General features: G+C 35.1%; 1 protein-coding gene across 1 annotated transcript in view; it reads right to left on the bottom strand.

The window, feature by feature from the left end:
* Positions 1-15425, bottom strand: part of rpp40 (ribonuclease P/MRP 40 subunit) — a 73154-nt gene that overhangs the window by 56554 nt on the left and 1175 nt on the right. The gene's annotated exons all lie outside the window — the stretch shown is intronic.

A 15425-nucleotide genomic window follows, 5' to 3' on the forward strand; every position in this document is an offset into this window, starting at 1 on the left:
CATTTTCCAAAAGTTCAAGTTTTGGAGCCTACCTACAGGAAAGACACCGGGACTCAGCCTGAAATGGATCCCAGGAGAGAGGTACAGCTTTTGGATGTAGAGATCAATGTTACATCGGTAGAGCCCTCTAAAGAGGGCGCTAAACAGCCTTTAGAACAAAGAGTTACTCAGGTTCGCACATGTGCAGTAGCATCTGACGGCAATGTTATGAATGAACCACTTGTAGTAACATCAGTTGAAGTACCAGCTGGGGAAAGGCATTTATCAACTGTAGCGGTGGCACTGCAAACTGCACCTCTTGAGATAAAAGAACCTATACAACTTGATGTACTGGGAGAAATTAATACATTATGGACTGGGGAAAATCCCGGCCAGCGTCCTCCAGTCACTGCTGGAAAGGCTGTGGCTGGGGTTTCCACATGCAGCTATACTACAAGGAAGGCAACCAGAATGAAGGAAGCAACAGAAGACCCTTTGGTTATGCAGAAGAAGTAGGAATCTGTTGAGCCAGAATCTCTTCCAATTGAAAAGATTCTTGTGAATCTTGAATCTAAATTATCTTATACAATGCAGGGATTATCTAAGATTATGACTGAACTTGGTACTAGGTTCAATACTCTGATGGAAATAAATTCTCAACAGATGGCTGAGTTTGGAGCTTTTAAGCTTGAAGTGAGAGATAAATTTAATTCGTGTGAAGAAGATATAGACGAAATATGAGATCAAGTTTCAGATATGACCAAAATGGTCGAAGATTTACAAACTCAAAATAAAAATTTGGTGAAAAAGATTGATTATTTGGAAAACCAATCCAGACGGAACAATATAAAGATTATTGGTTTGCCGGAAGGAATGGAGGGACCAGACCCAAGAAAATTTTTTTACTGAATGGATTCCACAGGTGCTGGGTCAAGAACATTTCCCGGAAGGTATAAAATTGGAACGTGCTCACAGAGCCTTGCGTAGAAGACCTATTTCAGGTCAAAGTCCAAGACCTGTTTTAGTTCGTTGCTTGAATTATTACGACAGAGAAATAATTTTACGAGTGGCTATTAGAAATGCACAACAGAGAAAATCACCCTTTAATCAAAATAATCGAGTTTTCTTCTATGCGGATTTGAGTCAAGAAGTTATGTTCCAACGATGGGAATTCAACTCTGCTAAAGAGTTGTTGTGGAAGAAAGGTTATAAGGCAACCTTTAGATATCCAGCTTTTTGAAGGTTTTTCAAGATGGTTACCAACCAAAGTTCTTTGATTCTCCAAAGGAAGCTATAGCATTTGCTCAAGAGCCGCCAATTACTCAGTTTCAACAGAGACGTAGTCCGCCGCGATCTCTAAGGAGACAAGAGATGGAAGAAAAGAGCCGTGCACCAAGAAAGAATGGTTGTAATGGTGACTAGGTAGTTGGAGTTGATTAAAAGAAGAGTTGTTCTTTTTTTTTTCTAATGTTTTTGTTAAAAAAAAGAATGTTAGTTTAAGATGAAGTGAGAGTTGGGGGAGAGAACTGGATAGGCACTATTTCCTGAAAGTCATCTGCTACGTGTGAGTTATCTCACACCCATTTTTTTTTTGGGAGTTACCGCATTGCGTGGTTTAGACGGGAGGGGGTATTTTTAACCTCCTACCCGTTTTTTTTTCCTTTTTTTGTGTTATTAGATTAAAGAGTGAAGGGTTTTTTTTGTGTTTATAAAAAAAAGCATAAGAAAGTATTTGATTGTTTAAAAAACTAAAAATTTATGTGGTTTTTTTTGTAAAGTTTATTCAGTAGATAAGGAATATTTGAAATTTAAATGTGAATGGGATGGATAAGTTTTTTTTATATTTTTTCTTTAGCTTTAAGGTGAAAGGAGTGGTAATTCTGGTGTATATTATTTTGCTATTTTAGTTATAGAACGAAGGGAATAATGGTGAAAGTTATAAATTGAATTGTACAATTCTTAATGAGGCTTGAATTTTGTTTGTGGTTTATGCTCCATTTGTTGAAGATATAGATTTCATTGTAGATGTGTTTTATTATTTGGATATCTGAATTTTAACGTAATGATTGGGAATATTTAAATGTGGTATTGGAGCTTTTATTGGATAATTATTCAAGAGTAAAAGGGAAAAATGGTGGAATAGTACTAAAATTGAATTGTACAATGCTTAATGAGGTTTGAATTTTGTTTTAAGATGGTGGTTTATGATGATAGATGTGAAGTTAGTTGATATTTGGTGAAGGTTTATCTCTATAGACAAAGTTTTTTTTCCAATTTTTTTCCTCATGCTACAATTTTTTTTAAAGAATTGATTATTGTTTAAGAATTTTTGATAGACAATGTTACTAACTTTACTAATTTTTTATCTTAAGTTTGAGTTAAATAAATGTTTCATCTTAACTCTGTTTGTTAAATATATGCATTTAAGTTTGATTTAAATATGTTTTTTAAGTCTGATATCTTAGTATTAATTACTACTCTTTTTGTTAGTATTTTAATCGGTTATGTTTTTGTTTTTTTTGTGAGTGGGTTTTTTTCTCACATATATTATTAACTTTATTAATTCTTCACTCTTTATTTGGGGGGGAAGGGGGGGTTGGACTAATTTGAGTTGGGTTATTAATGTGTAATAATTATTGGGGAGGGTATAGTTTATTTAGATTACTGATACTATATTGTAATTTTATTATTTTATTCTTAATTTTTTTAAATGTAATCCTATATGTTATTCATGATATAAAATCTTAAATAAAGTTTAAAAAAAAGAATGGTGAAGGTAGCTCTCTGATATGAGACGGAAGGGGTAGGGAGCTGGAGGGAAGGAGACAGAGGGATAAGGAAAGAGAGAGACTCAAGATAGGGGTTTAACATAAATTGGAGAAGTTGATGTGATGCCATCTGGTTGGAGAGTGCCCAGACGGATTACAAGGTGTTGTTTCTCCTATTTACAGGTAAAGTCAATTTCAGCAAAGCACAAGGCCATGGACAGAGATATCAGAATGGGAAAGGTGTGTAGAATTAAAATGGTTGCCCATTGGAAGTCCCTGTTACTACAGCAGAGTGAAGATGCTCCACAAAATGATTGCCCATTCTGCATTCAGTCTCAGATATAGAAGGCCTCAATGGGAGCACCGGATGCAATAAATCACTTTGAAGGTAGCAAAAAGTACATATGCAGGGGCTGGTGAGGTGGTGAGAAGAAGGGAAATCCTGCCCTTATTGCATCTCAGAGCAGAGGGGCCCAGTGCAGAAGTGCATGTAATAGAAGAGATACAGGTATGGTCTGAGCTGATGGCAGTAGAGAGGAAGCCACATTCTTAAGGAGAAGGACATCTCGGATGTTTTGGACTGGAAGATCTCATCCTGGATGCATATAAAAGAGAGGTGGACGTATTGAGAAAAAGAAATATAACCCTGATAGGGGAATTAAGACACAGTACTAATCTTGATAGGGGACAGGGTGTGAAGAGGAGTAGTCAAGATAACTGTCGAAAAAGGAGTCATGTGATGGAGAAGTGGCCGGTAGGGTAAAACCAGCACTCTCCAGAAAAGAAGAAAAAAAGTTAAGAAAAGACAAAGTTCAATAAATATAAAATACAAGAAATAAAAGTTGTAGAGAAAAGAAAGAAAATGGCACCTAAGAAGGAAAAAGTAAAAACAACAGGAAAAAAAAGAAGACACCGGAAAAGAAAGGAGAAGGCCTTACCTGCACGAAGAAACAGAGAGCCGTGGTGGAGAAGAGCGACCGATCTCCGAGGTTGGTGACGACCGCTGGACTGCAAAAATGTTTCTCTGAGCCAAATAAAAGTGCGCAGTGCACAATCTAAGGAGAAGGAAAACTCTGACGGGAGGGGGGCTCAGCCGAGAAGCGGGTAACCACAGCGCGACCAGCTGAGGGATGCCCGACACCAGGCATCCCTCAGCTGGAGAAGGAGGAAAGCAACAGAAGGAGTGAGGAACCAGGTGAGGAAGAAAGTCGACGGGGTGAACGGCAAGAGGAGCAGCAGCAGGAGGCCCGACAGATGAGCAGCTCAGAAGAAGAGGACCAAAAGCAAGAGGCCCAGCAAGAAGAGGCCCGACAAAGTGAGACAAGCAACTCATCAGGAAAATCAGAAGAGATAGATACAAAGAAGAGAAGAAGACACAAACACAGGTACAGACACAGAAGAGGAAGAAGACGACCAAGATCTTCACAGAGAGATAGAAGGTAAAACAGTTGGACAGAATATAGTTAAAGCTTTTTTTGAAGAACAAATTAGATAATTAAAAGAATGGTTGTCATTAGAATTTAGTGCGATTAAAAGAAAAATGAAAAGAACAGAAGATAAAATGCAAAGATTAGAGCTAGTCATGACAGAAATAGGGAAAAGAGTAGAAAATGTGGAAGAATGAGAAACGGCTCTAGAAATAGAAGTAAATGACTTAAGAGGAAAATTGGAAGAAAGTGATAAAAAAAATTAAAGAGACACAAGAGTTGTTAGCTCAGAAAATTGATATGTTGGAAAATTATAGTAGGCGAAACAAAATAAAAATAGTGGGCCTGAAGGAAGATGTAGAAGGCACAGATATGAAGGAATTTAAAATAATGGATCCCGAAGGTCCTGGGAATGACAGAAATGCAGGAAGGAATGGAAATAGAAAGGTCACACAGAACACTAGCTCTGAAACCACAGACATATCAAAAACCAAGATCCATTTTAGTAAAATTTTTGAGATATACGACAAGAGAAAATATACTGGAGCAGGCAAGGAATAAAATTAGAGAAGACAATAAACCATTGGAATACAAGGGTCAAAAAATATTTTTTCACCCAGACACAAGTTTTGAACTCTTAAAGAGGAAGGAATTTAATACAGTAAAATCGATCTTATGGAAAAAAGGCTATAAATTTATGTTAAGACATCCAGCTGTGCTTAAAATATTTATCCCTGGGGAGCAAAACAGACTGTTCTTGGATCCGGAGGAAGCACAAGAATTTGCAGAACACCTGTAGGACAGGAGAGATGAAGAGATGTAACAAGAATGAAAAACGGTGATAAAATATATAGAAAGATGTAAAAACAATGTATATGTAAAGAACTAAAGAAGGGAAGAAAGGAAGTAAGGGGAAAAAAGGGAGAAATTTGTTATATATGTAAAAAAAAAAGTGTTTTCTGGGGGGGTTGGGGGGGGGGGGGGAGAATAACCGTCACTGCGAAACCTGTTCGCAACCCAAATGGAAAGGGGAGTTGTGGTTGCCCGGGAAAGGATAAGGGGCAACTCGGGGAGGGGGGATATTTGGGGTTAAGGGAATATCAGATGTGGGAGTTCTTGGAGTATCTTATGTTTTAAATATGTTGTCATACATTGAGTTTAAAAAGGGAAAACGGAGATGAAAATGGGGAAAAGGGGGATGGTGGTGATGAGGTGTAACATTAATGGAATACATAACCAAATTAAAAGGAAGAAGCTATTAAATTTACTGAAAAAATAAAAAAATAGATACAGCATTTGTGCAGGAAATGCATCTAACCGAAGTGGAACATAACAAATTAAAGAGAGACTGGGTAGGGCACATAGCGGCAGCATCATATAATTCAAAAGCTAGAGGTGTAGCTATATTAATTAATAAAAATGTACCAATCAAAATAGAGGAGGAAATAATAGATCCAGCAGGGAGGTATGTAATGATAAAGTGTCAGATATATTCAGAATTTTGGAATTTGCTCAATATATATGCAACTCATGAGGAGGATCAAAAGTTTATGCAAGATTTTTTTTTTTGAAGATTGTAGATACACAAAGAAATATATTGATAGGAGGGGATTTTAACCTTAATTTGGATCCAATGTTGGATAAAACTGGACAAAAGACTAGCAAAAAGAATAAAGTGGCCAAATTTATGATTAAATCAATGGAGGAAATGAAACTTATGGATATATGGAGGAGACAGCACCCAAGGGAGAAGGAATACTCATATTATTCGAGTAGGCATAAAACATACTCAAGGATTGATATGTTTTTGTTGTCAGGCCATATTCAAGAGAGAGTTAGGAAAACTGAATATAAAGCTAGATTACTAGCTGATCATTCACCCCTGTTAATAGCAATAGAACTGGAGGATATCCCACCAAGAACATATAGATGGAGGTTAAACTCCATGCTACTTAAAAGGTAGAAATTTAGAGAGTTTACTGAATGCCAGATGAAAACATATTTTGAAATAAATACTGAATCAGTGAAAGACAAATTTATATTATGGGACGCAATGAAAGCCTTCATTAGAGGACAGATAATAAGTTATGTAACTAAGATGAAAAAGGACTACAATCGGGAAATAGAGCAGTTGGAAAGGGAAATAGTAAGTACAGAAAAGGAACTAGTAAAAAGGAATGATATAATGAAAGGGAGAGAACTGGCAGACAATAAAATACAAAAAATTACAAACATACAAGGTGGAGAAGAACATAATGAAAATAAAGCAAAAGTATTACGAACTAGGAGAAAAAACACATAAAATATTAGCCTGGCAACTTAAAACACAACAAGCTAAATGAACTGTATTGGCATCAAGGAAAAAGGACAAACAAATTACATAAAACCCAATAGAGATTAATGAGAACTTTAAGGAATTTTATGAACAATTATACCAAAATGAGAACGAGGGGAAAAATGATAAAGTAGAAGAGTTTTTAGCTAAAATTGAACTGCCGAAATTGCAAGAAGAGGAACAAAACAAACTGATAAAATGATTTGAAATAGAGGAAGTACAGGTATATTAAAACAGCTGCCGAACAATAAAATGCCTGGAGAGGATGGATTCCGAATAGAATTCTATAAAACATTTAAAGAGTTATTAATTCCTCCTCTCCTGGTAGTAATGAACCAGATAGAAGAAACACAAAACTTGCCAGATTCATGTAAGACAGCAATAATTACATTAACACCAAAGATGGCGAAGGATCCACTTACACCAGCATCATATAGACCAATATTTCTACTTAATTCAGATTATAAGATAATAGCGCAATTATTAGCAAACAGATTGGCCGATTGCATACCAAAAATAGTAAAACAAGATCAAATTGGATTTATTAAGATGAACAGTGGATAATGTCTGTAAACTTATAAATCTAATTCATGCAGTTCAAGGAAACAAGAAGCCAACAGTGGCTGTTACTTTAGACGCAGAAAAAGCCTTTGACAGAGTAGAATGGAATTATTTATTTAAAGTATTACAGAGGTTCAACCTACCAGAAAAATATATTAATTGGATTAAAGCATTATATAATGGACCATTGGCAAAGGTTACAGTAAATGGATATGTATCGAACCAATTTAAATTAAGTAGGTCAACTAGACAGGGATGTCCATTATGCCCCCTCACTGTTCGTTTTAGCAATAGAACCATTGGCAGAACTGATAAGAACAGAAAATAAAAGGGATAAAAATAAAGGAGGAGTATAAAATCAGTTTATTTGCAGATGACATCATAGTATACTTAACAGAACCAGAAATATCAATAAAAGAATTACATAGGAAATTGGAGGAGTATGGAGAAATATCGGGGTACAAGATCAACATAAATAAAAGTGGCGATGCCAATGAGTAATGCAGATTATACAGAATTTAAAAAAGAATCACCATTTAAATGGCAAAAACAAGCAATCCAATACCTAGGTATTAGGTTAGATAATAATTTAAGCCACCTGTGCAAATTAAATTATCAGCCACTAATAAAGAAATTGCAGGAAGACTTAGAACATTGGAAAGAATTACCGCTAAAGTTGATTGGGAGGGCAAATTGCATTAAAATGAATTTTTCCCAAGGATACAATACTTATTTCAATCATTACCAATTCCCTTAACAGAGAAATTTTTTAATGAACTAAAGAGAATAATAAGGAAATTCTTGTGGAAAGGGGGGGAAACCGAGGATAGTGTTAGATAAATTAACAGAGAAGTACAACCAAGGTGGTTTGCAGTTATCAAGCTTTAAAAATTATTATAGAGCAGCACAATTAAGATATTTATCACATTTTTACCAGACTAGGGAAAAACCAGACTGGACTAAGATAGAACTAGATAAAATAGGGGAGAAGGTACCGGAACATATACTTTATAAGTGGGTTGAAAACCTGGTACAATATAAAAGTTCACCAGTACTGCATCATTTACTCAATATATGGAAGAAGATCCACTTAGAAAGGAAAAAAAACGAATTACCAAATACCAAAATTACTCTTTCCTTTAGAGAATGGGAGAGCAAAGGAATCAAAAGAATAGAAAATTGTTTTTTGGGAAATAATTTATTAACATTTGAACAAATGAAGTACAAATATGGAATAACTCATGGTTCAATGTTTGCATACCATCAACTGAAAGCCTACTTAAAGGATAAATTGGGAAACAGACTGAGATTACTAGAAGGAAGCAGCTATGAATATGTGATTACAGAAACAATGATAATTAAAAGATTTATAACAAACATGTACATTAAGCTGCAAGATAAGGAAAATGATGAAATAAGCTATAAACCCAAACAAAAATGGGAAAAGGATTTAAACATAAAGATAAAAAAATGAAGCATGGAAAAAGTTATGTTCTGGAACTATGAAGAATATAATAAACAGAAGGTTATGCATGATACAGTATAATTGGTTACATAGGTTATATATCATGTCCCAAAAGTTTTTTTAAAAATGGGATCCAACATAATCAGATAGATGTTTTCGCTGTAAAAAGGAAATGGGAACAACAGTACATGCAATTTGGGCATGTGAGAAAGTGAAAATGTTTTGGGAAGATCTAAATCAGATATTAAATAAAAATCACAAAAATTAACATACCAAAAAATCATGGATAAAAATTTTTTCAACAATATATGGAAACATTAAAAGAATGGCTTACACAAGAATTCAGTGAAATAAAAAGAAAAATAAAAGGTACAGAAGAAAAAGTGAATAGATTAGAGATGGTCATGATAGAAATAGGAAAAAGAGTAGACAAGGTGGAAGAACGAGAAACAACCATAGAAATGGAGGTAGATGACTTAAAAAAGAAATTAGAAGAATCTGATAAAAAAGTTAAAGAAACACAGGAGCTGTTAGCTCAAAAGATGGATATAATGGAAAACTATAATAGAAGAAACAATATAAAGATAGTGGGCCTTAAGGAAGATGAAGAAGGCAAAAATATGAAAGAATTTATAAAAGAATGGATCCCCAGGGTCCTAAGAATGCCAGAATTACAGGAAGGAATTGAAATATAAAGGGCACACAGAACATTAGCCCCTAAACAACAACCACAACAAAAACCAAGATCCATTCTAGTAAAATTCCTAAGATATACGACAAGAGAAAATATATTGGAGAAGGCAATGAAAAAAATAAAAGAAGACAAAAAACCACTGGAATACAAAGGTCAAAAAAATTTTTTCTATCCAGACACAAGTTTTGAACTCCTGAAGAAGAGGAAGGAGTTTAACGCAGCAAAAACGACCCTATGGAAAAAAGGTTATAAATTTATGTTAAAATATCCAGCGGTGCTTAAAATAGTTATCCGGGAGCAGCAAAGCAAATTGTTCTCGGATCCGTAAAAAGCACGAAAATTTGCAGAACACCTACAAAACAGACAGAGAGATGAAGAGATATAACAAGAACAAAAATGACAACAAATTATATTTAAAGAAGAAGAATATAGATAAGTAAGAACTAAGAAGAGAAAGAAAGGAAGTAAGGAGGGAATTAAGAGAGTGAGCTTTGTTATATATGAAGATTAAAATCTTTTCTGGGGGGGCTAGGTGGGGAAGAATAACAGTCACTGAGAAATCAGTTGACGCTTGCGAGCGAGCGGGTTCGTAAATCCAAGAGGGGAGATGTGGTTGCCCGACAAGGGACAAAGGGCAACTCAGAGGGGGGAGGGATTATTGTGAGTAAAGGAATTTTAGATATGGGAATAGTGGAAATATTTTATGTTTTAGAAATGTTGTCTTACAATGTGTTTAAAAAAAACCAGAAATGGATAAGAAGGGAAGGTGGTGATGAGGAAACGGAAAGGAAAGATAAACAAAATATGAAATGGCCACGTTGAACTATATGACTTTAAATATTAAAGGAATACATAACCAAATCAAAACAAAGAAGCTGTTAAATTTACTGAAGAAAGAAAAAATTGATATAGTATTCGTGAAAGAAACACATCTAACTGAAGTGGAACACAAGAAATTAAAGAGAGATTGGATAGGACATGTAACAGCAGCATCATATAATTCAAAAGCCAGAGGAGTAGCTATATTAATCAATAAAAATAGAAGAGGAAATAATAGATCTAGCAGGGAGGTATGTAATGATAAAAATATCAGATATATTCAGAATTTTGGAATTTACTCAATGTATACGCACCTAATGAAGAAGATCAAAAATTTATGCAAGATATCTTTTTGAAAATTGCAGATATGCAAGGGAATAAAATAGGAGGGGATTTTAACCTTAATTTGGACTCAAACATGGATAAAACTGGAAAAAAGACTAACAGAAAGAACAAAGTAACCAAATTTATAATTAAATCGATGCAGGAAATGCAACTTTTGGATATATGGAGAAAACAACACCCAAAGGAAAAGGAATATTCATATTATTCGGATAGACATAAAACATACTCAAGGATAGACCTATTCCTATTATCAGCCCACATTCAAGAAAGAGTTAAGAAAACGGAATATAAAGCTAGATTGTTATCGGATCACTCACCCCTGTTATTGGCAATAGAGCTAGAGGACATCCCACTAAGAATGTATAGATGGAGATTAAACTCCATGCTACTTAAAAGGCAGGATTTTAGAGAATTCAATGAGCGACAAATTAAAATGTACTTTGAAATAAATACAGAATCAGTGAAAAATAAATTTATACTATGGGACGCAATGAAAGCATTCATCAGAGGACAGATAATAAGTTACGTAACTAAGATGAAGAAGGACTACAATCGAGAAATAGAACAGTTGGAAAGGGAAATAACAAATACAGAAAAAGAATTAGCAATGAAGGAAGATACAACTAAAAGAAGAGAATTGACAGACAAGAAAATAAAATACGAAACACTACAAACATACAAGGTGGAGAAGAACAGAATGAAGACAAAACAGAAATATTATGAACTTGGAGAAAAAACACACACAAAATACTAGCATGGCAAACTAAAAGAACGATATTGGCATCAAGGACAAACAAATTACATATAACCCAACGGAGATCAATGAAAACTTCAGGGAATTCTACGAACAACTATATCAAACTGAAAACGAAGGGAAAGAAGACAAAATAGATGAATTTCTAACTAAAATTGAACTACCAAAATTACAAACAGAGGAACAAAATAAATTAATAAAACCATTTGAAATAGAAGAAATATAGGAGATATTAAAAAAACTATTGAACAATAAAACACTGGGAGAGGATGGACTCCCAATAGAATTCTAAAAAACATTTAAAGACTTATTAATTCCTCCTCTCCTGGAAGTAATTAACCAGATTGAAAAAACACAAAACATACCAGATTCATGCAAAACAGCAATAATTACAGTAATACCAAAGACGGGGAAAGATCTACGAACACCAGCATCGTATAGACCAATATCTCTACTTAACACAGATTACAAGATAATAGCTAAACTATTAGCAAACAGATTGGCTGACTGTGTACCAAAAATAGTAAAACTAGACCAAACTGGATTTATTAAAAAAAGACGAACAACAGACAATATCTGTAAATTCATTAACTTAATCCATGCAGTATAAGGAAACAAAACTCCAATAATGGTGGTTTCTTTAGACGCAGAGAAAGTCTTTGACAGAGTAGAATAGAATTATTTATTCAAAGTACTACAAAAATTCAACCTACCAGAGAAATATATTAATTGGATTAAAGCATTATATAAGGGGCCATTGGCGAAAGTGACAGTAAATGGATATATATCAAACCAATGTAAATTAAGCAGATCAACAAGGCAGGGATGTCCACTATCTCCCTCACTGTTCGCGTTAGCTATAGAACCACTAGCAGAACTGATAAGAACAGAAAATAAAATACGAGGGATAAAAATAAAAGAGAAGGAATATAAAATCAGTCTATTTGCAGATGACATTATAATATACTTAATAGAACCAGAAATATCAATAAAAAGATTACATAAGAAATTGAAGGAACATGGAGAAGTATCGGGGTACAAGATCAATGCAAATAAAAGTGAAGCAATGCCAATGAATAATGCGGATTTCACAAAGTTTAAGAAAATATCACCATTTACATGGCAAACACAAGCAATTCGATACCTAGGTATACAAATAAATAATAATCTCGGCCATCTATATAAACTAAATTATCAACCATTAATGAAAAGAATTACAAGACGACTTAGAGCACTGGAAAGACTTACCACTAACACTGATAGGAAGGATAAACTATATTAAAATGAACATCTTCCCAAGGATACAATACCTATTTCAATCATTACCAATTCACCTAACAGAGAAATTCTTCAAGGAGCTAAAGAAAATAATAAGGAAATTCTTATGCAAAGGGGGGGCGGGGGGGGAAACGACGATAGCACTAGATAAATTAACAGAATGGTACAAACAAGAAGGCTTACAACTATCAAACTTTAAAACTTTAAGATTTATTATAGAGCAGCACAATTAAGATACCCATCAGATTTTTATCAAACAAGGGAAAAACCAGATTGGACCAGATTAGAGCTAGATAAAATAGGGGAGAAGATACTATATAAGTGGGATGAAAAATTGGTGCAACATAGGAATTCACCAGTATTACACCATCTGCTCAACATTTGGAAGAAGATTCACATAGAAAGGAATAAAATAAATTATCAACTACCAAAATTAATATTGACAAATCAACTAATCCCTTTCACAATAAATAACCTTTCCTTCAGAGAATGGGAGAGAAAAGGGATCAAAAGAATAGAAAATTGTTTTTCGGGAAATAAATTATTATCTTTTGAACAAATGAAGGACAAATATAACTCACGATACAAGGTTTGCATACCACCAACTGAAAACCTACTTGAAGGACAAATTGGGAAACAGTCTGAGGTTACCAGAAGGAAGCAATTTTGAATATGTGATTACAAACACAAGGATAATTTAAAAATTTATAACATGTACATCAAACTGCAAGAAAAGGAGAACAAGGAAACAAACTGTAAACCCAAACAAAAATGGGAACAAGATCTAAACATAAAGATAAAGAATGAAACATGGGAAAAGCTATGCTCCGGAACTATGAGAAATACAATAAACATGAGGTTACGCATGATACAATATAATTGGTTACACAGACTATAATATCACACCCCAAAAGTTAAATAAATGGGACCCAACAATATCAGACAGATGTTTTTGCTGTAAAAAGGAAACAAGAACAATACATTCAATTTGGGCATGTGAGAAAGTGAAAAAATTTTGGGATGATGTAAACCAGATGTAAAATCACAAAAAGCAATCTACCAAAAAACCCAGAGATCTTCCTTCTAATTAATATAAGGAATAAAGAATTTGGACTCGATTTGGATGGAGCACAAAAAAGATTTATTATGATAGCCCTAGCTGTAGCAAAAAAATGTATTATGTCAACCTGGAAATTAGAAGACAACTTGAGAATACAACAATGGTACATAGAAATGAATAAATGTATTCCATTAGAAAAAATAACATAATTTAAGAAGTAACATCACAATATTCGAACAAATATGGGAACTATACATGAAATACAATAGAGAAATCCTACCATGGACCTCCACCATCTAAAATGACAGAAGACAACGAAATGAACTGACTGAATATATAAAAGTAAAAGACAAAAATTTCTTGTTTATTTTTATTAAGTGATGACATTATTTAACGGGTTTAATGTATCTTATAGATTGAACTTTGAATAAATGAGATGGGGGGAGAGGGAGGGAGGGGAGGGGGAGAAAGGGGAGAAAATGACACTCTATATATTCAAGAGAAAAATGTCTCTATGTTGTTTGGTCAGTATGGTTTATAGTGTAAAAAATAAATTTTTTTTTAAAAAAACCACTGCTACATCACCATGAAGAACACATACAGAGCCAAACCACGACTGCAATTCGGGAAGTATGATCACCTGACTGTACTTCTACTCCCGGCAAACAAGCAGAGACTGAAGACTACAGCACCAGTGGTAAAGATGGCGAAAGTATGCTTTGAATCAGTGGACTGGAACATATTCAAGAACTCATCAATAGACTTAAATAAATATGCAACATGCGTCACTGACTTAAACATTAAGACCTGCGTGGATGAGTGTGTGCCCATGTGCATATACTGGGTTTTCCCCAAACAGAAGCCCTGGATGAATCAGAGAATTTGCAAACTGCTGAGGGTGAGAACAAGGCCATTTAGGGCTGGGGAATCGAGATCTTTACAAAAGGTCTACGTATGACCTGGGGAAGGCTATCTTTGAAGTAAAGTGGCAATTCCTGAGGAAGCTAGACACAGATACACACCAGCTATGGCAGGGAGTGCCTACAAAGTGAGGGTGAACACTATAGATAGCTGTGATGCTTCACTACCCAATGAGCTGAATATCTATGCCCATTTTGAGAAGAACCACACAGTGCCTACGGGAATCCCTCCAAAGGCTGAGGAACCCGTGATATCTGTCTCTGAGAGCGACTCAAAACATCATTCAAGAGGATGATCTCTCGCAAGGTGTCAGGCCCTGATGGCAGACCTGGCAGGGTACTGAATATCTGCACCAACTAGCCGGAGTGTTCATGGACATTTTCAACCCCTCGTTGTAGCATTTACCACCTGCTTCAAAAGGGCATCAATCATCTCAGAGCCCAAGAAGAGCAGAGTGGGCTGTCTCAATGACAACCACCCAGTAGCACTAACTTCTACAGTGATTAAATGCTTTAAGAGGCTGGTCATGGCCAGAATTAACATGTACCTAAACAAAGATCAGGTCCCACTGTAATTCACCTATTGTCACAATCACTCCAAAGATACAATATCACTGGCTCTCCACTCAGATCTGTATCATATATATACGGCTGCTCTTCATTGACTACAGCTAACCTTCAATACCATTATTCCTTCAGTGCTGTATCCCCCTCTGCAACTGGATCCTAGACTTTCTAATCTGAAAACCACAGTAGGTACAAACTGGAAACAATGTCTCCTCCTCACTGATTATCAACACAGGTGCTCACCATGCTTAGCCCACTGCTCTACTCATTATACACCCATGATTGTGTGGCCAGGCTCAATTCCAATGCTATTTCCAAGATTGCCGATGACACCACAGTTGTCAGCAAAATCACAAATGGCAATGGCGAAGCATACAGGAGGGAGATAGATCAGATTGTTGAATGGTGTAATGACAGCAACCTTGCGCTCAATTTTAGCAAAACCAAGGAGAT

Source organism: Narcine bancroftii, chromosome 1 (assembly GCF_036971445.1).
Source record: "Narcine bancroftii isolate sNarBan1 chromosome 1, sNarBan1.hap1, whole genome shotgun sequence".
Classification (NCBI taxonomy): Eukaryota; Metazoa; Chordata; class Chondrichthyes; order Torpediniformes; family Narcinidae; genus Narcine; species Narcine bancroftii.